Source organism: Mobula hypostoma, chromosome 8 (assembly GCF_963921235.1).
Source record: "Mobula hypostoma chromosome 8, sMobHyp1.1, whole genome shotgun sequence".
Taxonomy (NCBI): domain Eukaryota; kingdom Metazoa; phylum Chordata; class Chondrichthyes; order Myliobatiformes; family Myliobatidae; genus Mobula; species Mobula hypostoma.
Genome location: NC_086104.1, coordinates 60897263 through 60924653, shown reverse-complemented (window position 1 = coordinate 60924653; position 27391 = coordinate 60897263).

The window sequence follows — 27391 nt, the reverse complement described above, 5'->3', positions numbered from 1 at the left end:
AGAAGGTACAGGAGCCTCAGGAACTACACTACCAGGTTCAGGAACAATTATTACCCCTCAACCAACAGGCTCTTGAACCAGAGGGGATATCTTTAGAAGGTGGAGCGGAGTGATGACGGCGCTAAACAGTGACTCCTTTGCTTGCCTCTTCGGAAACAGTTCTATTTCCATCTTTAATGTCTTTATTTTTCCCTTTCAAGGTTCTTTTGAAGATGCTCACCTGGAGTTACTTGCTGACTACGGTTCTTTGTGGGACTGGGTCACGCTCTTGGGGTTTCATAACCAACCGTTGTGGTTCGGCACACCAAGGGCTCAGCCTAAGTATTCAGCTTGGCTTTGGAAGCCTAGGATCTCGGGGCTTTGGAGACGGGCGGATCAAGGGTCGGTGTCACGACAGGAGACCCGTGTGTCATCAGGGGAGTTGGAATATCGGAAGCTGTGTGCCCAGAGACTTGTGATCATGATTGAGATCTTTGGGCACAGAGCTCAAAAAAAGTGACGTGGTGGACTTCTAACATCGTATACCAGCGAGTTGTTTGTTATGTCTCCCCGCTGTCTGTGGAAATGGAGACACCTCACCTCTTTCTCCCTTATTTGGGAGAGAGAGAGAGAGATCCTGTGGTATGTCGACAACCAGGTGAACGAGTAGTCTTTGGGGTAACTGCAAGTCTGTGCCTTTGCTGTTGCTTTGCTCACGCCAGAGTGCTCAGTGGCAGGTGCTGATGCTTTTCTCCCCCAGTGGAGGAGGGGGGAATGTTGCTTGTTGCCGTTTACACACAGGTGGGGGGAGCTTGGGGGGTTCTTTGGGGTTCTAACATTTGACTGTCATTCATTCTTTGGGGCACTGCTCTGTTTTTGTAGATGTTTGCGAAGAAAAAACATTTCAGGATGTATATTGTACATATTTCTCTGACATTAAGTGTAGCTATTGAAACCTTTGAACTTCACCTGCTTCATCACTGAACTATGAACTAACTGCGTCCACAACCTATGGACTCACTTTCAAGGACTCTTCATTTCATGTTCTCAATATTTATTGCTTATGTATTTATTATTATTACTTTTTCTTTTGTATTTATTGTCTTTTGCATATAGTTTTTATCCATCCTGTTGGGTGTGGTCAACCAAATGAATCTCAAAGTTGTATATGGTCCTTTGCTTACTTTGAATTTTTCCTTTCGAACAAACTTCAAATTAATTTGTTGAAGGATAATAGGTTTTTTTTCCACACACCGAGGTGGTAAGGTTCTGCGATTCTCTGCCTGGTGGTGTGGTAGTCACAGACACCGCCATTATATGTTAAGCAAGCATTTGGAGCTGAATCCTACATGATTATGGATCAGGTTTTAGAAGATGGGATTAGGACATCTAGTTCTCTCTGGACTGACACGATGGGCTGAATAACCTTGTTTTATAAATTTCCTGAATTTTGAAATTTGCCATTGCAGACTTATTTTGATTATAGTTAGAAACATCTCAGAGCTCCAGATTGAGGACCTTTCCATAGATTAAGTCATTAATATACTCAAACATCCATTGAGCATACTCAGAAAATGCATGTCATAGACCCAGAGTTATAGAGAAGTACAGCATAGAAACAGGACCTTCAGCCCATCTAATTCATGCCAAAACCTTTGAGCAGCCTACTCCCATCAACCCCCAACACTGGCACCATAGCCCTCCAACCATCCCCCTACTATCCTTGTACCTATCCAAACTTCTCTTAAACATTGACATCAAGCTCTCATGCACCACTTGTGCTGCCAGCTCATTCCAGACTCTCAAGACCCTCTGAGTGAAGAAGTTTTCCCTCATGTTCCCCTTAAACCTTTCAACTTCACCCTTAACTTCAACCTCTGGTTGTATTCCCACCCAAGTGGAAAAAGCCTGCTTGCATTTAACCTATCTATACCTCATATATTTTGTATAACTCTGTCAAATCTCCTCTCAATCTTCTACGTTCTAAGGAATATAGTCCTAACCTATTCAATCTTTCCTTGCAACTCAGGACCTCCAGACCCAGCAACATCCTTGTAACTTTTCTCTGTACTCTTTCAACCTTGTTTACATCTTTCCTGTAGGTAGGTGACCAAAACTGCAGACAATATTCCAAAGTAGGCATCACCAATGTCTTACACAACTTCAGTATAACATCCCATCTCCTGTACTCAATACTTTGATTCCCAGATCCGTTTGATCTACCACACTCCTCAGTGCCCTACCACTCACTGTGTAAGACCTACTCTGGTTGGTACAAAACCTCGCACTTGTCTGTATTAAGCTCCATCTGCCATTTTTAGCTCATTTTTCCAGCTGATGCACATCTCTCTGCAAGCCATGATAGCCTTATTTGCTATTCACTACACCCCAATCTTGGTGTCATCCTCAAATGTGCTGATCCAGTTAATCACATTATCATCCAGGTCATTGATATAGACGACAAACAACAAAGGACCCAGCACCGATCCCTGTGGCACACCACTAGTCACAAGCATCCAGTCATAGAGGGAACCATCTACTACTGCTCTGGCTTCTCCCACAAAGTCAATGTCTAATCCAATTTACTACCTCATCTTGAATGCCAAGCGACTAAAACTTCTTGACCAACCTCCCATTCAGGACCTTGTCAAATGCCTTCCTAATGTTCATGTAGACAATGTACACTGTCTTGTCTTCATCCACATTCCTGGTAACTTCCTCAAAAAAACTCTATAAGATTGGTTAGACAAGACCTACCATGCACAAAGCTGTGTTGACTACCCGTAATCACTCCATGTCTATCAAAATAAGGATATATCCATTCTCTTAGAACATGTTCAATAACTTTCTGATAACTGACTTCAGAATGAGCAGCCTTTAATTTCCTGGTTTAGGTTTAGAGCCTTTTTGTAAATAGTAGAACAACATTAGCTATCCTCCAAACCTCTGGTACTTCTCTTCTCGCTAAGGATGATTTAAATATCTTTGCTAGGGCCTCAGCAGTTTCTGCACTTGCCTCCCATAGGGTCTGAGAGAACAGTTTGTCAAGCCCTGGGGATTTATCCACCCTGATTTGCCTCAGGACAGAAAACATCTCCTCCTCTGTAATCTGTACAGGGTCCATGAAGTTGATGCCGCTTTGCCTCACTTTTATAAACTTTGTGTCTGTCTCCTGAGTAAATACAGATGCAAAAAAATTACTTAAGATCTTCCCCATCTGTTCTGGCTCCACTGGATTACCATTCTGATCTTCCAGAGGACCCGTTTTCTCCCTTGCAATCCTTTTGCTCTTAACATATCTGTAGAATCCCTCAGGATTCTCCTCACCTTGTCCTCGCCTAGAATGCATTCATTATTGATTACAACAAAACGTCCCACAGAATATCTTATTGGCCCTATATAGAAACTCCATTCTTACAGATCTCCAAATCAAATTTACCAGTGATGGAAGATTCAGGTTACAAGACCTTCTATTAAAACTTTAAACTTTTTCAGGGATATCTCTGTTGACCACAATCAATATTGATAGCACCAGGACTACCCATCTGGTTCACATTATTGTCCACACTCTGATCTTGAAGTTGACTGAGGTGGAACATATCAGTGGTGGCTCCTTAGCTCTGAGAGAGCCAGGATTCACTTCACAGAGCAGGGGTTTTAGCTCAAACATGTAGACTGATGCTCCAATGCAGCACTGAGGGGCTGACATGGTTCTGTCTCTGGGAGAGATGTTAAACTGTGGTCATACTGAACTATGTGAGCACAAGATGTACTACAGCACTGCTCTGATAAAGAAATAAGGAGACATCCTTACTGCCTTAGCTAAAATTAATTCTTCAGTTAATATAAATAAATATCTGGTTTGCAATCATTGCTTCAGATGGGAGCTTGCTGCCCCGATTTCCACATTACAGCAGTGAATACTCATCCAAAGTAACACTTTGGAATTTCCTGAGATTAAGAATGGTGTTAACCAAATGCAATCTTTAACTTCTAATGTAGATTCGTTTAACTGTATATTGTTTTCTGGAACTTCTAATTTCAGCACTTTGGTGCTCCGTATACTGCTCAACATTTTCTTATCCAAATCCTGCAGATTCTTTTGAGCGGCATATTTTATTAAAGCACTTTAAAGGGAAGGATTTAATGAATAATGGCAAGAAATAGAACCGTATTTAGATAGATACACCACCATGTCTATCAAGCCCTCTTTTCACTGGGGGTTCCTCAGTTTGGTCCTCTCAAATGAAGTAAAGTGGATAACATTCAACAAAGTGTGCAATCAATGTGATATACATTCCCTTCATAATATTTATCACATTTCAGAAAGATGAAATCACTGCATTTAAAATACTTGCACCTAAATTTGGATAAGATTATGAAGTTATCAATTCATTATCACAGATAGACTTTACAATTCTCTCATTACAAGCCAAAAGAAAGCCAAGTTAAGCTGTCGCTGCTCGGTGTTGCCATCAGGGAGAAAGTACAAGGGCCTCAGAACTCACACCACCAGGTTCAGGAACAGTTATTATCCCTCAACAATTAGGCCCTTGAACCAAAGGGGATAACTTCACGCAACATTACCTGCTCCATCCATCACTAAAATGTTGCTACAAACCAATGGATTCACTTTCAAGGACTCTTCATCTCATGTTCTCGATATTTATTTATTTTTGTACTTGCACAGTTTGTCCTTTGCACCCCAGTTGAAAACGCTAGCTGGGCTGTCTTTAGTTGATTCTGTTATGGTTATTATGCTATAGATTTATTGAGTATGTCTACAAGAAAATGAATCTCAGGGTTGTGTATGGTGACATATATGTGTTTTGATAATAAACTTTACTTTGAACTGTAATGTTCTGGCAATTTAGAAATGGAATTAGATTAAGACTCAAAGCTCTTGACCAATCTCTGAAACTAAATGCACAAGGTTATATTTCTGGGCATGATAAATGGTTAATTTATTGTAATCCTTTCTTGACAAAGGGGAAACAATTTTGAAAAGCTACCAAGGGGTGTTAATCCGTACTAGGAAGGATAAGGGAGAATTGGCTCACATCCTTTACTGCTCCAACAACAGCCAAACTGCCAATCCCGCCTGCCCAACACCAGGCCCACCCCACCAGGTGATGAAAGATGCCATTGATGAATGACCATCATTGGTTAATAATACACATTTAATTTTAATATATCTGCTAATGAGAGCTTTTGATTTTCTGAGTGACATAGAGTAATCTTAAATAACTGGATTTGACAAAGACAATAAATTAACTCAGATGAGTTTGAGTGTGTTTGGTTGCCATTTAGTGCAATACAAAATGAATTAAGAAAGTTAAATTGCTTCACACAGGACGTTTTTTAGACAATTAAGACCACATTTGATTAGTGGGATTCTGCATGTCAATGTGAATCTGTTTGAAGTTGTATTCTAACATCTGTTATTCTATAATAATTCTCAAAGTCTACCTGGTCATTAATGGTTTATAAACAGCAACATTGACATTTCAGACTATTTTCTACATAGATTTGTGATTATTATGGTTATCTGTGTCATATTTAAAGTCTTTTCACTTTGTTACCATGACGTTATTAGAAGTGTTTGTATTTACTTCATGAATAATCAATGAAGCAAATATTACCCATCGGGCAATAAAATAGATAAATAAAAGCAATGAGAATATTTAGCTTACTTAAAAAGAGCACTAAGGTTTGTTTTAAATCATCTGACAACCTGATTCTAAAATGCAATTAATGATTGCTACACAGCATGAGAGTGGAATCTCAAGCTTCACCATGGTAGAGCCTAATGATTTGAGAACTGAGGTGGTAGGTTAAGGTTATGTTTACGGACCCTACAACCCATTTGGGCCGCCGAAGTGCTGCACCAGTTGCCTTCATCCCTTACGGTTCTGGGCAAGCGCCTGGGTTGTGGCAAAGCTCTCTCCATCCACTCTGCAATGTTGCCTGCCCATTTCTTCCCCTCTCTGCCCCTTTTTCTTTTCCCCTGCACTGTTCCCTGAAGAATGGTCTTTGAGATTCCACCTGATCCCGTTTCATACCATCGCTTTTTCCTCTTCTTTACTGTGGACAGCAGATCTTCGTAGTGCCTCATGCGCTGGGTGATATTTCTTTGTACTTTGTCATTTGAAACATAGTCTGTATAGGAGATGCCATAAATCTTGTACAGTAACCGTTAAGATGCAGTGACATTGAACAGGATCTTCTGCCTTCAGTCAACCCCAGTACAGTAGATTGATTTTACTTTGTCCAATGGTAAACTTCATTGTCCTCTGTTCCATGATACAAGTCCAAGCCTTCTCATTGCTGATATTAGGCAAGACATAAAGGATCCTGAAGACCTGATCACCTGGTTCTTGAACTAATCTGAAAAACCCTAATTCTACCTTGGACTTTATTTTTCTCAATTTGAACTAATGTCGTTATGTCTATTTTTCTTTATTTTGTCATGTAATTTATATTAATTTAAGTTTATGTAATTTATGTTTCTCATATTTGTATTGTGGTTTGCTGCTGTTGCAAAAAGGTAATTTTCATGGCATTTATATTCCCGGCAATAATCGTGAATGCCCACAGCAATAAGCTTGAACAATACCAATTTATATTTGGCCATTGTAATTACAGCACCACTTTCAATGTGATTTATCATTAAACTGATTTACCTTTGTTAATTTATTACTGGCAAAGGTTCAGAAGTCTATAGGATTTAATTCCATGGGAATTTTATGTATTGCACAAAAAGAAAGAAGACTTGCATTTATATATCAACTGCCATGACCTCAGTCTCTTTGCAGCCAATGGAATGCTTCTGAATTGGAAAGAGCATGTTCATAGCAGTTTCAATATTTTTGTAATGAATGAGAAAATGTACCCTTTGCAACAGTACATTTGGTACAATGTACCTCTCTCTGACATACTTACACGTGACTCCTGTGACTTTGGTGTTACAATAGATGTAATGCCTTTTTCTCTTTCAGATTTAATTTCTTGCTCCACCATCTGTCCGGAGTATTTGAAATATACCATAAAAAGCCATTTGCACCATAGCACTTTGAAGTTATTTCTGCACACTGATTCAAAAAGTAATGGTAATGGCCTCATGAATATTTATTTAGATGTGTGAAATGTTGCTCTCTGCCACTGAATAGAAAAAAATGGATACAATGTAACTGTGTGGGCACTGAAACATGAATAAATAATAAAATTCAGCTGACTATCTTCCCCCCCCACCCCCACCCAGTTTATTTGAGTGCAGTATCCTGAAGCATAACTACATAGGTGCTAGCAGCTGCTATTCTAACATGGGAGGACATGCTGCAGCTGAGCCCAGTTCCAATGTCACCTGACATCCACACTTACACAGGATGGCAAACAAACTCCCCCTAGAGTTATCCCTCCCTTGGTCAGGGTTGCAGAGAATAAATATAGCTCCCTAACCTTGTCCAGCTGCCCATCTCATTCAACGTCACACAATTAAACATCAGGAGCTAGTTGAGGACTGTAATATACTCACCCAGGAAATGATTGTGAAACCTGACCTCATCTCTAACTCTGATACCAGCACACAAGCTTGAGCGTTTGGTCCTGCCTTTCAGGTCACCTGGCCATCAACAAATTCGGATGGCATGGAAGTCAGATGATGCATCTTGATTAAGTGGATAAAGTTTTTTTTTGTTCCACAGCTTTGATTCAATGTATGTGGAGTTGCAAAATGTTAGACTAAAGAGAAATTACTTTGAAGCAGAGAACAGCACAACTTGTCATGTAGGCTTGCTTTCAGAGAGAAAAAATGGAGGTGAAAGTCATGATATATTTTGGGGAATGAAATTCATGTGAATATTGGCTGATTTGAGTCCACTGTCTACTTTTTTTTCTAAGTACTGTGGTTAATGCTACAAGGGGTAGGTGGGATGGATTAATTCCAGCTGTTCGCCAATAATGTTAACAATCTCCACCGGCAGTACAACCCTATCACGTGCCTGAAACTGGTTAACCCCACCTTCCACTCTCTTTCTGCTTGGCCCTCGTACCTCTGGAAAACCGCACTGTCCAGAAATTCTGGCTTGCTCCCCTCTCTACTATTTGAAGCCACTTTTGATTTTGCACTAAATTATTCAGTTTCTTTAGATCCTCCTCTTTGAGAAGATCTGAAATTATTTTCTTTATCGACAGATGAGATAAATGTAGGTGATTATTGAGCAATTTGGCACTGCAATGCCTCATAGATGTGTTGGGGATCTACTGCTAAATCTGGGGACCAATAAACAACTGGTGTTTTGTAACATCATGTTGGAAAACTACAATTGTTTAAGTAAGATCTGCATTGTGGGAGCTACTAGCTTTGTAGCAATATGAACGGTTTATCATTTGTGGGTTACCAATCGATATCGTCGTTCATCATAGAAAATAATCAAACTACTTAATGACCAGGATAAATTTTAACACCTTCCTACTGCTTTTGAAAAGCTTTTCTGTTCTGATTCATTGCCATTGAGCAATTCTGTAGTTTCGAGAAAACTTAAAATGTTTATTTGATTGAGGAGAAGCAAACAGTATTGTGAAAGTGCTTTAGTTTCTCATATTTGTTCCAATTGATTTCAATAATGTGTTACTGTGTATATTTGTGTGGAGAACACCATGCACTGGATGTCTTAAGGGTTAAAGGAGATCAGTAGGTTGGCTTTAATCTTTATTTCTTTGTATACTTGAGGGCATTTTATTACACCTCTGCACTGCTTCTATAACACCATCATTTTCTGCTGTAGAAATATAGACACATGGATCAATAGTTACAACATACTCCTGATGGGAACTTCACTAGAGATTCTGCTATGAGCAATCATACAGATTAGAACTGCTTTAACACTACACAGTATTCTTTTCCAAGAATCACATCGAAGAAAAAGAAAATAAAAATTTGAGACTTTGATAGGTTTTGAAATTGATTTTATTCCATTGTGTTTTGAAAGCACATTCAGAGTTAAACAAGTAAAATGGGCACACACAACAGAAGAAGTGCTTGATTATTTTCGTAATAAATAAATTGCCTTTGCGGAATCAAAGCTCTGTATAGATTTGCAATTAGTAAACAAGCAATACAATCATACAAGAAGTACAGCTGCTCCATCAGCGTTGTGAAAGAGAGAGTACAGGTTATGATTACATGTGTGCTTTCACCATGAGAACTGCTCTAAGGAAAGCCTCTGGCCTTCCTATTTTTGACGACTGACCCACTCTGAATTTCTGGCACTTCCTCAGCTTTCTTCAGATTCCCAGCATTACCTTTACAGAAATTCTCCCTGCACCTTTTACCAGCACTGTTGCTGCTCCTTATACATTTGAAGTGCAGTAGAACCTGCCATCCTGAGAAGCAATGGTTAAGAAGTTCAGTCTGTAATGTCAGTGGCAGAGTATCAGTGTCAGAAACTGCACAGGAGGCTGTAATCCACATCCATTTCTGGACACTGAAGATCTATAGAAGGACAAAAATGAATAAATGTCCCTAGAGCTGGAAAGACATGGAATGGCAGCTGAGTTAATTGCATATGTTAATTTGATTTATTTCCTGTGCATGATGGGTATTCATACCAAATGAAACAACAAATTTACAGTTTGACATGAATTAACACTTATCTCAACCAGGTGAAATAACAGCAAAGAAATACAGATTGTAGATTTCATGATGCACTTCCACTGCACCTTAAATAAGCTCAAATTGTTCAAGTGGCAATGATCTCAGTCCCTTAATTTATCTGGGGAACATTGGTTGTAGAGTGTATGGGAAACAACAAATATGCTGGATGAGTTGCTTCAAGGTTTTTTGGACATTACCTGCAAAATGAAATATTTATAGCTCTATATCAAAGCATCTAACTGTAGAACAGTCTTTGAAATAAATTGCTGGGGAAGAAACTTTAATGAAGCTTTTTCATAGGCAGTAAATGATATGTGTCCTATCTGGATGCACCTTGGCTTGGTATGGCACTGCAAAAACACCACAATAGCACATCAGTTTAGCACAACGTTGGTACAGCTTGAGGTGTCAGGGTTCAGAGTTTAATTCTGGCATCGTCTGTAAGGAGTCACTGTAGGTCCTCCCTGTGGAATGTGTACGTTTTCCCTGGGTGCTCTGGTTTGTTCCCACTGTCCAAAGAGCCCAAAAGTGGTCGTTGTGAATTGCCCTGATTAGGTTAAGGGTTGCTGGGATGGTGCAGCTTGAAAGGCCAAAAGTACCTACTCCACACTTTATCTCGAAATAAAAGGAAAGTTAAAAACACTGCAGGGATTGTGAACTCACTGTGGGTGGGTGCTGTGTTCCAGGTGCGCTGTACAGCGTCAGTAAGCACCTTAGCTTCAATAAGATCTTCCTGAGACAGGTCCCCGTTGATAGTCTGTGGTGTGCTGAAGAAACCCCTTTAAATTCACGGAGAAATATGCCTTACAAATCTTTATCCAAGACAGTTTCTAAATAATGATGGAGTTCCATCATATGTGAGTGAAGATTATGTAAGTGGTGTTTGGATTTGCACTCGCTGCACATTCCAGAGTTCACTACATGTTAGCTCCCCCTGCCACAAAGGACCCAAAGCCAAATCATAGATAATGAAAGCCTCCAATTTTCAATTACGTTTCATTGTTATTGACAGCACATAGAAACCTGGTGTTTCACAATGCAATTTTTACATAAAATCTGTAAAACAGGAAGTCCAGCAAGGAATTACAAAATAACCAACTAATTGTTTAAGTTAACCATAAAATAATATGGGAACTTACAAATGAGAGATATAGAATAAAAACTGAAAATATGGAACTACTTAGCAGGTCAGGCAACAGCTGTGAAAAGAGAAACTGACCTACTTTTTCAGTTTTATGTCCCTTCTTCAGAACTGGGGAAGATCTCAAATTGCAAGGAGGGTGAGGGAAGGTTGCAAGGATGGGGTAAGAGCAGGGCCATCACTGCAGTAAAATGTGAACAAGGTTATCAGGTGAATGAGTGAATGAAAGCAGAGAGCAGGAATGTAGAGAAAAGAATATTATCTTGCAGCGTGGGAAGATGTACCTGGCAGGTCATTCCGGGTATGATGTTCACTTCCAGAGAAAAGGAAAAAGGAAAGCCAAGCAAGCTGAGCTAATATCATAGATGGATGATTGTTACAGACAGGGAAATCAAACTACCTGAAGTTGTAGAATTTAATACTAACTCCAGAAGGCCACAATGAAACTGGATGGACAAACCTCAGCCTTCTGTTGGGCCTCATTACAAGTGGGATGGAGAATTGCACTCAGTGGCCACTTTATTAGGACAGGAGTGTCGTCTTCTGCTGCTGTAGCCCATCCACTTCATGTTTCGATGTGATGTGGTTTCAGAGTTGCCCTCTTGCATATCACTGTTGTAGCATGTGGTTATTTGAGTTACTGTCGCCTCCCTGTTGGCTTGAACCAGTCTGGCCATTCTCCTTTGACCTCTCTCAATAATGAGGCATTTTCACGCACAGAATTGACGCTTGCTGGATTTTTTTTTTGCACCATTCTCTGTGAACTCTGGAGACTGTAGTGCATGAAAATCCTAGGAGATCAGCAGCTTCTTAGATACTCAATCCACCCTGTCAGGCACCAATAATCATTCAATGGTTAAAGTAACTTGTATCACATTTCTTCCTCACTCTGACGTTCAAACTACATTTATTATCAAAGTATGTATACTAAACACAATCTTGAGATTCATCTCCTTACAGGCAGCCACAAAACAAACTCAATAGAACCCATTAAAAATAAAGACTCTCTAACACCCAATGTGCTGGAAAAAAAACAAATTGTGCAAACAATGAAAGTAAGCAAATAACATTCAGAACTAAAGTTCACGAAAGTGAGTCCATAGTCAAGAAGTCAGTCATCATTGCAGCCGATTCAGGAGCCCATTAGTTGCAGGCCACAGTCTCATTTCGGCGTGGAGATGAGTAAACCTATCGGAGCAGCAAGCTGAATTGGCCTGTCCCTTGCCTACAGCTTTGCACAGTGACCTTTTCAATCTGGCCCAGCACTTAAAACAGCTAAACATCAGGCCGTTCATCGTTCTCAGATCCCGGCCCTGAAAGTTTCGATACGTACTCAGGCCCAGGCCCTTCTGCCTTGAATTGGCCTGTAGCCAACCATTCCAATTCGGCCCAGCACTTAAACTGGTCAAACCGCAGGTCTTCCCTCACTCTTGGCCCGGGCCCTCCCCCCACTGACTCTGCCTGGCCTCACATTGGTTCTGCTGCGTTGAATCATCTCCAAGTCCACTGAGCAATGGCTGAACATTGGCTCGTTCTCTGCTACTGGGCCCAGGCTCCACTACCTTGATTCGGCCATATACAACACACCACAACTGTATTGTGCCTTTGAGACTTCAGTTCACACAGCAAAAAGGCCAGGTCGTACAGGCAGTTCAAAAGCTCAGCTCCAAAAGGGAAGTTACAGGCCATTGCTGGCAGTGATAATATCCAAGGAAAAAGTGTGAGTAATACAGTCATTTTTAGACCATAAACCAGAGAAAATCTGCAGATGCTGGAAATTCAAGCAACACATACAAAATGCTGGAGAGACTCAGCAGTCCTGGCACCATCTATAGAAAAAAGTATAGTTGATGTTTCCAGCTGAAACCTTTCGGCAGGACTGGAGAAAAACAGCTGAGGAGTAGATTTAAAAGGTGGGTGGAGGGGAGAGAGGTGAAACCTGGAGGGGGAGGGATGATGTAAAGAGGTGGGAAGTTGATTGGTGAGATGAGGTGAGAGAAGGAAAAGGGGATGGGACATGGAGAAGGGGTTGGGGGGTGTTTGGGGGGTATTACTGAAAGTTTGAGAAATCGATGTTCATGCCATCAGGCTGGAGGCTACCCAAATGGAATATAAGGTGTTGTTCCTCCAACCGAAGTGTGGCTTCATTACAATAGTGGAGGAGGCCATGGATGGACATAGTGGAATGGGGAAGGGAGTAGATGCTCAGCGAAGCGGTCTCCTGATCTATGTTGGGTCTCACCGATGTACAAGAGGCCACACCGGGAGCATGGAAACCGTAAATGACCCCATCAGACTCATAGGTGAAATGTCGCCTCACCTAAAAAGACCGTTAAGGGTCCTGGATGGCTGGGTTGTAGTGAGGGAGGAGGTGCAGGGGGCAGGAGTAGCACTTATTCCATTTACAAGGCTAAGTGCCAGGAGGGAGATCAAAGTGCCTCTGCGCCCAGCGCTGCCACCCTGCCAGGATCCGCGCCCAGCGCTGCCACCCCACCAGCCTCCGCGCCCAGCACATAATTCTCCAAAACGTCCGCCACTGCCAACGGGATCCCACCACCAAGCACATCTTTCCTCCCACCCCCCACTTTCTGCTTTTCTCAGGAATTGGTCCCTACAAAATTCCTTTGTGCATTTGTCCCTCCCCACTGATCTCCCTCCTGGCATTTATCCTTGAAAGTGGAGCAAATGCTACACCTGCCCCTAGACCTCCTCCCTCACCACCATCTCTGGCCCTGAACAGTCCATCAGGTGAGGCCACACTTCACCTGAGTCTGTTAGGGTCATTTACTGTGTTCGGTTCTCCTAGTGTGGCCTTCTGTACATCGTTGAGACCCAACCTGGATTGGGAGACCACTTCGCCAAGCATCTACACTCCGTCTGCCAGAACAAGTGGGATCTCTCAGAGGCCACCCATTTTAATTCCACTTCCCATTCCCATTCCGATATGTCCATCCATAGCCTCCTCCACTGTCATGATGAGGCCACACTTAGCTTGGACGAACAACACCTTATATCCCATATGGGTAGCCTGCGCAACCTGATGGGATGAACATCGATTTCTCAAACTTCCGGTAATGCCCCCAACCCCCTTCTCCCCCGCCACTGCTCCATTTCCCATCCCCTTTTCCCTCTCTCACTTCATCTTACTAATCAACTTCCCAGCTCTCCAGTCTTGCCGAAGGGTCTCGACCTGAAACATCGACTGTACTTTTTTCCATAGATGCTGCCTGGCCTGCTGAGTTTCTCCAGCATTTTGTGTCTGGTGCACAGTACTTTATAGTTTTGTTTGTTTTGTTTGCTACCAGGAAGTCATCACCGTGCTTCAGCTGCACATCTTAAACCTGATGTTCAATCTGAACACCAACTGAACCTCCTGATCACATCTGCATGCTTTTATATACTGAGTTGCTTCCACATGATTGGCTGATTAGATATGTGCATTAGTGACAGATGTAAAGTGGCCACTGAGTGGAATGTGCCAGCAACATTTTCAGCTTCTTCAGTTTTTGTTTTAGATTTCCAGCATCTAAAGTTGTTTCTTTTTTGCACGTGGATGTGGACCACATTTGCTTACCTCAAACGTTTAAGATAAACCTAACCTAACTCTTCAACTACCCCTGAAAATGTCACTGCCTAATATCTGCTACAGGGTCCTGACACTGAACCAACTACAAGTGATTCTGCTCCAGTGCACCCAGTCCCTGCTCCTGTGCTGACCTTTTTGTCGAGCAGCAGTCCCAGTTATCCACGGAGCAAGATTCAGAGCTAACATGACGTAACGTTTTCCTCTCCAATGTTAATTCGGATTTCTGAAAGGGCAAAACTATCCACCTGCAGCCTGACTGAGATGGCTGGAGAATCTTTCCCCTTCAGAGTTGTTGCCACTTACAGAAGTTTGTTTTCCACTTGCATAGGTAATTGGAGCATATGAAATTAAGTTCAGTTTGCCAATGATTCAAAAACAATAATGTGGTAAATTATGTTGGATGCACTTTTGTAAATGTTAGCTCAACCAAGATAGTCAAATCATGTAAAAGAAAAGTTGTAAATAAATATTCAGGGATTTGTGATTACAATTATGAACAGAAGGTTAAATAGCTTAAACACGAGGAAATCTGCAGATGCTGGAAATTCAAGCAACACACACAAAAAATGCTGGTGAAGGCAGCAGGCCAGGCAGCATCTCTAGGAAGAGGTACTGTCAATGTTTCTCGGCTCGAAACATCGACTGTACCTCTTCCTATAGCTGCTGCCTGGCCTGCTGCCTTCACCAGCATTTTTTGTGTGTGTTGGTTAAATAGCTTGAGTGTTTTCAGTGGAATAGAGATGATTAAATAATACCAATTTAATACAGGTTAGTATTTGAAAGGGCAAACAGCGAAATATAATTTTCCCTCGATGTTTTAAGGAAATTTTTTTTGCAGTGTTGGGTAAGGACAGAAGCAGGATATTTAAACTTCCTCCACAGTGCTCCACCAATTCAGCTGAACATTCTGTTTGCAATGATCAGAAATGAATATCCATTAATGTCTGAACTAAGTGGAAGCCACTTTCCTAACTCTGCCTGTCTGTGCCTTTTCTAGGATATCTTGCTCATTTGAAGTACTATGGTACATGCTGAAAAATATTACTCTGAGTGGTGGAGAGGGTATTTAAAGCCGAGGAGTCCCACACAATTGATTACAGAGCAATCAGTGTCATGAGCAAGGTTCTTCCAAAAGCAAGCAGAAGGAAATATTATCTCTTCTGCCTACAAACATGTTGCATCTCTCTGTCTTGCTGCTTTCAAGGCCCTGTTTGGGGAGCAAACTAAAATAGCATATGAGCTGGAGAATTAGGCAGGATGCTGCCACATTGTTTTTCTAGACTGAATCCTATTCCAGCTCTCCATTGCTGCGATGAGGTTTAAGCAAATAGTATTTTTCCCAATTTGCTCTTTATACTGTATCTGTCACCAGATACAGCAAATCAATTTGATAATATAAAGCAGTTGTTCACAGAAAAATCAAAGGTCATTACCAAATTAACATGGTTTTCAATACATTGTGCTCTGCTTATCACTTAATTCATCAATGTTCTCGTAGTTTGCCACTTGCTGCGGCTAGAAGTTTGAGATCACTGTTTAGAATCTCTTGATTCACTCTGGCATGTCACTTGTCTACATCAAATTTGTCATCCATACCATCATATATATATATTGGTGCAAATGGACAGTGGGTGAATCTTTGCATTTCATAAGCACTCAAGATGAAATATTATTAAAAGTGGTAATAATTTTTTATTCAATCTGTTTTACTCTTTTTAACCTGTTTATCTAGTAAAGTTTTCCCTGATCATGTGTTATGGATGCCTGTTGTGTTTTTGCAACTTTTCCCTTATTCTCAATTTAAAGGTTGTTACTGGGGAGCTTGACTTTCCCAGTACATATAGAACAAGGAAAGGTGACAGGGCTCTCTTTCTAGAGCTAGGTCTAGGTCCGCTAAGGATAGTAGTTTCCTCCTGTCATCTCAGAATGAGTGAAAAAGTGGAGAAAAGAAAACCCAGCTTAATTTCTGCAACTAATACTTTTGGAGTTGCCCTTGCAGGTGTGATGGATCTTTACTCTCCAAGGCCAGAGATGCTTATTGCTAACCTCAGCTTTCCAGCACAGCAGCATGACCTTTCCAAAGGGCCAGAGTTGTTTGTGACAAAGTTAAACTTCTAACCAATATACCTTGCTCAGTTTCCTGTTGTAAATAAGTAAACAGTAAGATCTTTTAGCCCATCTTCAATCAATGCAAAACAATAGGGTTATTGCACTGAACTGCTGTTGCTAAGTTAACAAATTTCACGTCACATGCCGGTGATAATAGACCTGATTCTGATTAATTTCTTGAGTCGAACTGGGCAACACAGGCTAAATTATTGTGATTGAGTTCAAGAAAACTTGCATACGAGGCTTATTTTGCCACGTTGCCGATTTAAAAAAAAATTGGTCACGGGGACAGTTAATCAATCAGTAGTTGGAACATTTATGTCCTCAGAGAGTCAGATCTCAGCATTAAATTTATGGGTCTGGGTATGACTATGACTATGACTATATCCGTTTCCACAAGCTTTTAGACCATCTGTGTAAATTACTTTGTCCCAGCAAAGGTATCTGAAAAACATCACATGGGGATAATGTTGTAGTAGTAAAACAGAAGAAATGTTATAAAGTGTTAGGATTTGTTAGGAATGGCAAGATGCATGCCAAAAAAAGGTTTAACAGCAGGAATAACTAGAATTCATTCCTCAACCTTCAGTTTCTGCAATGGACAACCCATCTGTCTATAACTCATTGGTATGTTCTTTTAGTTTGTAACAATTGTACCCGTGTTTGGAAATATTTTGTGGCTTATAAATCTTTTGTAATTCAGAAACCTTTTATAAATCAGAAATCCTCTAAATTTTACATGTGAGTGAAGAACTAGTTGTCTAAATTTAAACGTGTATCATTAAAAATAAATTAAATTGTGTTTAAACTACTTCTTGAGCTAGAAGTATCTCCTGCTTAGTAGGGCAGGGGGCCCACCACTCAAATAGTGGGTATTGGTAGCTATTCTTGCCACAGAAACTAGACAGGGATGTAAATTAGTCTTTAAAGAGTTGATTGCTATAGTATAATCTCCCTGTAGTAAGGGGACCTGGAGATACCTGTATTGGACAGGACTTAAAGTCTTCTGTTTAGTTTTAGGTCTTTGAAGACAGTGAACTCAATATCATCACACTGATAGATCAGGTATTTGTCATTAGGCCTTTTAAAATGCGCCTGAGTTATGAGTGGTAACTTGTGGCAGCAGCCTAGAAGTGCTTCCATGTGCACAAACATAGAGTCTCACAAAGTACTTGGTATCTACTTATAAAAGACCCATTAATGCACACCATGGGTTCAAATGCATTTTTTATGGATCAGGTGCTATATTTATATTAGTAGTTGATATATAAGCACTATTTACATTTCTGAGCATACTTAAGTTAACCAGCCATGAAAAACTTTATTACTGAAACTGGCATTATAGCATTTTTGACATGTTAGTCCTTCTTATTTAACACATTGTTTATGATTCCCTCATTAAAAGAAAACTACTGTATATAAAAGCTATTCTCTGTGAAACACTCACTATCTTATTATGCCTTTTATTAAGCTCGCAAAGATCATGGAATGATGTGGAAATAGTCCAAAGAATGGAAGGGACTGACTAAACCATAATATAAACTATAAATAGGTTAGTGGCTAAATACTCTGACAGCAGATAAGCAATATACATTGAAGGCTACGTGTTCATTTAATTAAATGTTAGTCAGGAGATTACCTTGAGCTATTCCCTCTCCAATGGAAGGATGATGGAAACAAAGTTCCTTGTACATCCAGTGAAGCTCCCAAGAATTCCCTTTCACTGGCTCACATCCTACTCAAGATCAACAAAAAGCCAAAGCTTCACTGTCAATTGACAATGAATTCAGCAGAGTTTCCAATCCCAATCATTTTTGATTACTATTGATTGCTAAGAGGAAATGTAAAATGAAAGAAACACAAGTGGAGCCCAATTAACACTGTTAGTAAATTGCTGTATATATAATCTTTGTTTGGCCATTAATGGAGAATGTTCTAAATCGTAGTTAATTAACAAGAGAACTAGGAACCACACTGTTACTCTGGACATATGGAGAATAATTTATTTAAACCACTTCTATGGACATTAAATGACCTTAAAACACAAGGCGGTTTTATTAATTGACTGGTCCATCAGTAGACATTAGATTCCTATTATGCTAAAACATGTATTAATTTCTAAGACAGATTTATTGTTGCTCTATTAGCCCTTATCATAACCTACGCCCTTCTGTTCCACATAGACCAATCTCTGTTTCAGAGTAGGCACCATATTGTGCCCTTGAACCCCATGTCAAGAGAACCACAATCTTTGCATGCTTACTCAGCCATATGGGTCATGTCTGTAATCAGTAAATCTATGACAGATCAAGCTGATGGTCCATCTGCAGTAGGGCAATTAACACAATGCTGGAAAGTCATGCATAAAGGGACTAGGAATTTGATGGGCCGCAGATGACAGTAGCTTTTTTATATTAGAGGGCATGTTAGATACTGGAATACCACAGAATCAGAGAAGCATGCTTTAACTGAACAATTTCTACTGTGTTCTGCTTAAGGCCCCCTGGCTGTAAATACACTGCAGAAGCTGGTAAAAATTGATGCATGCGAATATTTCCAGTTTAACAGGAGAAAGGCATAAACCCGATCTGTTCAGGCTTTGATTCCACTACTAAATCTATGGGGCTCAACTTAGCTCCCTTGACTATTCAAATTAGTGGTTGGTTAAAGTGATTAACATTTTTCTTATAAATCCCTCCAGGTATATACGTTTATATATATCCATATATACGTTTGACATGAAATTTGGGACATTCACGAAGCTTGGATTAAGATTTGAATCTTGCAGTTGAAACCAGGCTGAGAGTGGTCATGTCTGAAAAATCCACTAATGTGGTTGGAGTTGAAAGAAGGTCATCTTGAGGGGATGGGAGAGGTGGTGGTAAGTGGTCCTACTCCTTCTTGCCCTCAAGCAGGATTGTAATGGCATCTAATTATTCCACACAACATTTCTCCCTTATCTTCGGCTGCCTGCTTTCCTAAAGCTTTCATCCCTAAACTGTACAAATTCCAGGTAAATATTTCTCGGTATAGAATGCTGAATTTGTAAGAACATGATGATCCTTTAGGTACTGGGTTTATTCAGTCATTAACAATCAGTAGTCAGTCGCATTCAGCTTCACTTTGTGTTGATCCCAATGACAACAGAGGCACAGTGTACTTACTTTGGTCCATTTCTTCGACTGCTGGCTTTTCTTATTCTGTATGTGGAATTCTTCTTTCCACAGCTGGAGTCAAAACTAATTCTGTTTTAAATAAAAGGAAATGAGGGCCTGTAGTGTGTTGCTACCTTTAGCTTCAGCTATTGAAGATATACCTTCTTAATGCAAATGAGTCACTATTATAACTCATTTTAGTTTGCTCTGAAGTTGAATAGCTAACCCAACCCAAATCTTATTTCATCAATTACATTGCTACTCTGAAGTGATTTGAATGTAGTGGTACATCATTGGACCATGAGATTTCAGCAAGCTAGGCTTGGTATTGGTTTCAATCAAGTCTTCCATTTAATCAAAGTTCCTTAGACAAGGAGGTAAACCCTGATGACCTGGTAATGGTCCTGGATGGGTCAGAAGATACTTGGGCTGAAAAAGTCATTACTATTCTGATACATTGATCATTCTGTATAGGCCATACACTTTAATAGAAAGAACATCTGGGGCAGATTACATGCATGTCTATATATCATGTTATGATGGTAACTGGGAATTTCTGAAAGAATAGTTTAAGAATGCAGGCTCAAGTTCAGTTAACATCTATTTGCTTATGTGTTTGATGGTGTAGCAATATGGTTACTACAGAAACCATGGAAGTGTAGTGGTTAGCACAATGCTATTACAGCTCGAAGTGTCCCAGCATTTGGAGTTCAATTTAGATTAGATTAGATTATGAAGACACGCAGTCCTCTTTTATTGTCATTTAGTAATGCATGCATTAAGAAATGATACAATATTTCCTCCGGTGTGATATCACAAAACATAGGACAGACCAAGACTGAAAAAAATAACAAAACCACATAATTATAACATATAGTTACAACAGTGCAACAATACCATAACTTGATGAAGAAGTCCATGAGCACAGTAAAAGTTCAAAGTCTCTCAAATGTCCCATATCTCATGCAGATGGGAGAAAGAAGAGAAACTCTCCCTGCCATATCCGACCACGGTCCGACTCTGAGTCATCCGAGAACTTCAAGCTCTGATCAGCTCTCCGACACCAAGTACTGAGCGCCATCTCTATCCGGACGATTCAACCTCCATCTCGGTTGCCAACAGCAGGCAAAGCCGGGGATTTTGAGGCCTTCCCTCCGAAAGATTCCCGACCGCGCAGTAACGACAGCAGCGAACGGGAGTTTCAGAAACTTTTCCAGATGCTCCTCTGTGCTTTCACGTCCATCTCCATCAAATCAGATTTTGCACTGTTCTGTAAGGAGTCTCTATGCCCTCCCTGTGGAATGTGTGGATTTTCCCTGCAACCTCCAGTTTTCTCCCACAGTCCAAAAAATGTATTGTGTAGGCTAATTGGCCATAGTGTATTGGCCCATGGTTAGGTTAGAATGAAACAGATTGTCAGGGGTTGCTGGGGCAGATTGGTCAAAGGGCCAGAAGGGACTGCACTGTATTGCTAAATAAATTTTAAAAAACGCAAATCAAATGCAGTTGGGACAATTCGGGACCAGTACATTTTGGCCCAGTCAAGTGGCTGCCCCAATTAGTTGAAGTTTCATGAAAATAATTGAAAAGGCATAAAAAGACAAACTACCATTTAACTAAGTAGCAAATTATGTATTTAAATGAAGTATAGAACAAATTAGAACACTACTAATGTTACTATTGTACTATAAAACTGTGTAGTAGTTCCAAATAGTTATTATTGGCTGAGTTCATCCACTGTACGCTGCTGTGTTCTTTTGATTGACTATAAATGAACAAACTCTGTGCAGACACTTAGTGCAAATAATGGACTGCCTTCACTCAAAGCTTTCAACAATTGCATCCTCCAAATTTTCATTTTCATTATAACATTCAAAGTGATTGTCGATACGAATAAATGCTTCTCGGGCTTTAAGCCAGGTATAGGTATTGATTATAACTGACGTTTCGATGAAAAACTCATCCCTGAAGAAGGTAACAGAGTTAGTCATCAAAATGTCAGTTATAATTGCTACCTGTACCTGGCTTGAAGCCCGAGAAGAGTTTAATCGTCATATACGCTGGTAAAGTACTTGATCCTGTTTGTCACTACCTTCAACTTCATTGTAGTTCCTAACTTGTTGAACTAGTGAAATAGTTTCATTTTCACTCCCGGCTGTTGCTGGCATTTCCAAGCCTGAATGCTTGAAGTTATAGTGAGCAAAACAGGTCAGAATTGCCTTACTGTTTATTTTGCCAACTATCAGTGACAAAAACCACTGCTTTTGAACACAAACACACACAACTGCAGTTATTTAAAAACTGTTCACTCTAAGCATGATGCAGTGTCTAATGACCAGAACATGTGCACGAGACTGGCGCTATTTAGAAACTATTGGGCAACTGTCTCCTGCTTCAATTAAGCAACGTACTATCACAAATAAATGAAGGGAATCCCAGCTACTTTCTCAATTAGTTTTGGTTCTTTAAGAGTTGAGGCAAATAAGTGGCTGCCCTGATTAACCAATGGTCAAGTTAACTGGAATTCACTGTATTCAGAGACAATTTTTTGTACTGCCAGTGAATATACCAAATTCTATTTGTTACCGCAACCAGGCCAAAAGAATGACACAACATCAAAATAGAAACCTACGGAAGGAGAGAGAGACTCAGTGGAATCTCTGTGGAATACTTAAACACACACATCAGTCTATATTACAGTCTTCCTGAGGTGAGCGCTTGCATCAGTTCTTCTGATGTGATTTGATAACCTCCTGCTTTTTTTTCCTCATTTAACAAAGAAAGCAGCCGTCTTTCTAACCTGAAGATGAGTGAAATATTGACTTTCAGCATCTGAGTACCTTGGATTTTTAAGGAACCCTTTGGCTATAAAATAACTAGAAATTTTTAAACTTAAAACAGTGATGGACAATTATATAGCTAGTAAAGTCTTGGCAAGATTGCTCCTTTGGTACCTGGAGGTCTATGTATCCAGATCAGCGCTGTTAACTCAAACTAAAGGCTTTCAAGGGAAAACTTAACCCCAAGGATAGATGCCTCAAGGGTGAATAGCTAGGTACAAATTTCAAAATTCACATAACTGACTCCATATGTCCTCCAGGGAGTGTGCAAGGAACATCTTCTCCGAGGCATTACGCAAAGCTAAAATGATCTAAAGAAATCTTAACAGGAATTTAAAATTAGTTTTCCCAACATGGACTTCATGTCTTCCAGGATTCAATCAATGTAACGGGTAGGTTGAATGATACATCATAATACTACTTAAACCTCCAACAAGCCTTACAATCACAACAAGTTTTACGTCAATGTTTTACCTGGGATTTGATTCCAATTGTTGCTCGATCCTTGGTTGTTTCTGTGAGATTCATCCTGATTAAACTTTTCACTTGATTTATTGTGTCTTAATGGCATGCCACACATTGTAAGTGCTCCAGATGTACCCTTTTCATGAAGATAATCTCCATCTTGTTTTCCCTATGGCAAACCATCCTCAGACTCATCTCTCCATCACCCTCTCTCTCCTGACACTTATCTCCAGTCGAATCACTTATCCATAAGACTAGCCCTGGTAGAATTTATTCATTAGGATTCATTTCTATCTTTCCATTTGTGGTCTGACATGGAAAGGTTGGATTTTCTACCCACGCCTGAGTTGTTACCTCAGAGCACCCCCCCACCCCCCCAAAAAAATTCTCATCTACCTCCTGCCTTTCAAAATCTTCAGATAAAACATGGCAGTATTTTTCATAAGGATATTGGCAATTCCCAGCTCTACCTCACCACCACACCCCTTGACTATTTTAAGCTATTTCTTCAATATCCAGCACTGGATGGGAGAGAACTCAGAAATTTGGTCATTGTCTTTCGCTTTATCACAAATGCAGTTCTCTCCCTGATGACTCTATACCTCTATTAACTTTCTGAAACTCAGCTTGCCCGTTTGCAACACCACATAAATCATTTATTCCATCATTCCAAGCATCTGTAGGTACTCAAATGTATTAAATTTGGAGGGGCAAGTGATGGAAGTATAGGCATGCATCTATATCATCTCATATTTTAAGGTGATTGTTGGAGGACCCTGTGTCCTACCTTTTCATCTCTGCCTCCATCTGTGTCTTTATTATCTCTAGAGTTGCCAATTTACTGTAAGCCTGGGTGGTTTCCCTATTTTCCCTCTTGGTAAATATGAAACTGTTCCAAACTTTGATCTTTATGTTAGTTTACAGTAAGGCCCATTCACTCATCAGTTCTGTGTTTATTGATGTTCATTATTTCCCAGTGAGTAGCATCTTGGTACTAAAACAATAACCTCTGTTTTCAAATCCATTTTTGATCTTCTGCCCCACCCCACCACCTCTGTAACCTCCTTCAATCCTATAAGAAATCCTTGACCAACCAATGAACTTCCAAATTTAGTCTCTTGGTTATTGCCAAATTTAACAATCATTAAGTTTGTAATTCCCTCCACAAACCATTTTGCCTCGCTCATTTGCCTGCTAGACTAGTCTTTTAATGGTTCACATCAAATTTTGGTTGATATATTCCTGCAAATACCCTTGGGATTTTTTTTTATGTTAAAGGTGCAATGTAGACAAAAATTTCAATGCTCTTTCATACCTCATAATGTTCTATTTAAGGTCTCTTTTAGTAGTTCAAATACCAGAAAAGACTATGGACTGTAATCACAAATTAATAAATTGATATTAATCCATTCCCCACCCCGACTTTCATTCCTGTATGCACCCTTCTCTGGTTTCTGTGCAATCACACAGTTGCAAAGTTAGAATGAGTTGGGGAATAATTATTTATAGAAAATTGCCAATCATATTGAAGTACCTGTCAACAGAGTTAGTTACCTTATTTGCTTTTCAAGCCACTACCTGTCATTAAAGTAGCTCACACTAATGGGTTAAAGAGAGACTTAAGCTCTTTCTTTCTTGGAGAGAACAGGCTTATAAATGAGCTGGCTGACAATTGACTAAACCTGTCCTCTTTGCAGCAGACAGGTATGAGTGCTGGTCTCTGCAGGAATCGTGTTCAAGTTTAGCTGTGCAGACTAACTGTGTGGCTCCATGCCAAGACTTTCTACAGATGTAACTGGCATACTACAAATATGAATATTGTCAGGTTCACAAAGGTATTTGCTAGTGAGGTACCCTGATGTGCTGGGGTTGCAATGACCTGAGGTTTTCTGATCTTTTGAATTTCTATTTAATGACAAAGAAATTATTTCTGATTTTTTTTCTTCATGTTTAAAAGGGCCTTACACATGAAAGAATGCAGTTTTTGATAGTTCAGTACTGCTCAATAGGGAAGTAGAACATCTTTCAACAAATCCAGTACCAAACCTAAGAGTGAGCAGAAACACATGCTGAGAAATGTATCTTTCAACCTTTATCAGCAAGCAAACCGTACTTTTTGGCGATACAGCACGGTAAAAGGCTCCTCCACGGTGCCCAATCGCTCCCACATGATCAATTAACTTACTGACCTGTAGGTCTTCTGCAATGTGGGAAGAAACCTGCCCTTGGAAAAAGTCTTGCTCTCAGGCAAGCATAGCAGTGGAACTAAGGGGCTGCAACACGTATTGTATTATACCAAAGAAAATATTTTGAGTTATCACTTGACCAAGTCGGCAGATACAAAACCTCTTTTGAAAACTTTGCTACTTCCATTCAAGAATCTAGTCCAAGGCAGTACACAGATAATTCATTAATAAATTTATGGATCAAAGGCAGGTGGAAACTTGGATACTTGTACTTTCAGTGATAGTTTGTCACTTGCTATTTCAACAAGAACTGAATTTCTATAACATAGCAGATATTCCAAGCCATTTCACAGGAGCATTATCAAGAAAAAAAAATGACACCAATCCTCCAGTCATATGAGATGATTTTAGGATGATAACTGAATCAGATATGTTTTGTTAAGAGGGGCCTGAAAGGAGGAAACACAAAGGAGATGAAAAGGTCTAGAGAGAAAATCCTAGAGAGATTAGGGATTGACCAATGAGAACATGGTTATCAAAGGCACAATTACATTTTGGAATGAATACAAGGTCAGAATTGGAGAACATTTGAAGGGTTAAAGAATAAACTTTTCTCTGGCTTCCAGCCGAGTACAGGTATCGATTTTAATCGACGTTTCGATGACAAACTGTCATCAACATCAGGGATGATGCCTGGCCATGCCTAGTCTGGTGGCATATATACTTTTGCCATACGTCCCTCCTGATTGATCTGTCCTCATCCAATCAGGTTTCCGCTATCCCAACTTGTTTACAATCAAATTTCAGTTCTTATTTAGAGTGAGACCTAGGTCTTTGTTAATATTCTTTTCATCTAGTTTTATGACAAGATGGCTGGTGTTTACAGGATTTCCTGTCAAAACGGAGCAGCATACATCAGTCAGATTGGACACTTATGGTGTAAACCCGCATCAAGAAGCACAGAAGGTGTATCCATTTGGGTTACCAGGTGATATCTGTAGCAGCAGAAAATCGCATTCGCAATGGCCATTGGATTGACTTTAATGCCGCAGAACTATTGTGCTGTGCCAATGGCTTTTGGGACCGCCTGGAAAAGAAAGAATTGAAATAGAACTAGAGGAAAAGAATTTTTTGTCAAAGATAAAGGTCTCACTCTAAGAACTAGAATTCCATTGGAAAAAAGATGGGACAACGGGATCCTGATTGGATGAGGACTTACCAATCAGGAGGGACGGACAATATTGGTATATATACCATCGGACTAGACATACCCAGGCATCATCCCTGATGCAGATGGTAGAGCTGTCATCAAAATGTTGGTTAAAATTGATAACTGTATCCCACTAAGCCTGAGAAGAATTTATTTGTCATATACACTGGGAAAGCACTAGATCCTTTTGAGGGCAACAGTACAGAATGTGAAATTACACAACTTGAACAAAGTGAACTTTCAGGGGTATCAACCAACCAGGGAATTAGGAAGGGAAATGTGGTCAACTGTATCTAGGAAAGCATGTTGATGCACTATATAGATAAAGCAAAAAGGGAAGGAGCATAACCAGACCTTACCTTCGAATGCACCTTGTGAAATGGAGGGAGGGTCAGCGGAGGAATATTTAGGAGATAGTGACCATAACTCAGTATATTTTAAGGCCATTATGGAAAAGAATAGAGATGGCCAAGTGATAAAGGTCTTAAATAAGGGTAAGGCCAATTTCATTAAAATAAGGACTGGAGGCAAGATCAGTCCTTTCATGGATAGCGTGAAGACTAATGGAGTTGTTGAGTCTTGGGCTGCAGAGAGATCTCAATCAGAAGAGTTTCTGCAGATGCTGGAAATCATGTCAACTGTTTATTTATCTCCACAGATGCTTCCTGATTAGCTGAGTTCTTGCAGCATTTTGTGTATGATGCAAAATCTCAATGCTTTGGTGAAAGGAGTTGAAAAATGACTGATGAAGTTTAATTATCTATTCAGAGATACCGTATGGAACGGGCCCTTCTGGCTCAATGAGCCATGCTGCACAACAACCCACCTGTGTCGCACTAGCCTAATCTCAAGACAGTTTACAATGACCATTTAAACTACTAACTGCTACACCTTTGGACTGGGAGAGGAACCAGAGCACCTGGAAGAAACCCACATGGTGATGGGGACAGCATACAAACAGCTTTTGGTCAACACCAGAGATGAAGACCAAACTCCGATGCCCTGAGCTGTAATAGAGTCGCGTTACCTGCTGCACTGCTGTGGGAGCACTAAAGAGGTTAGTAC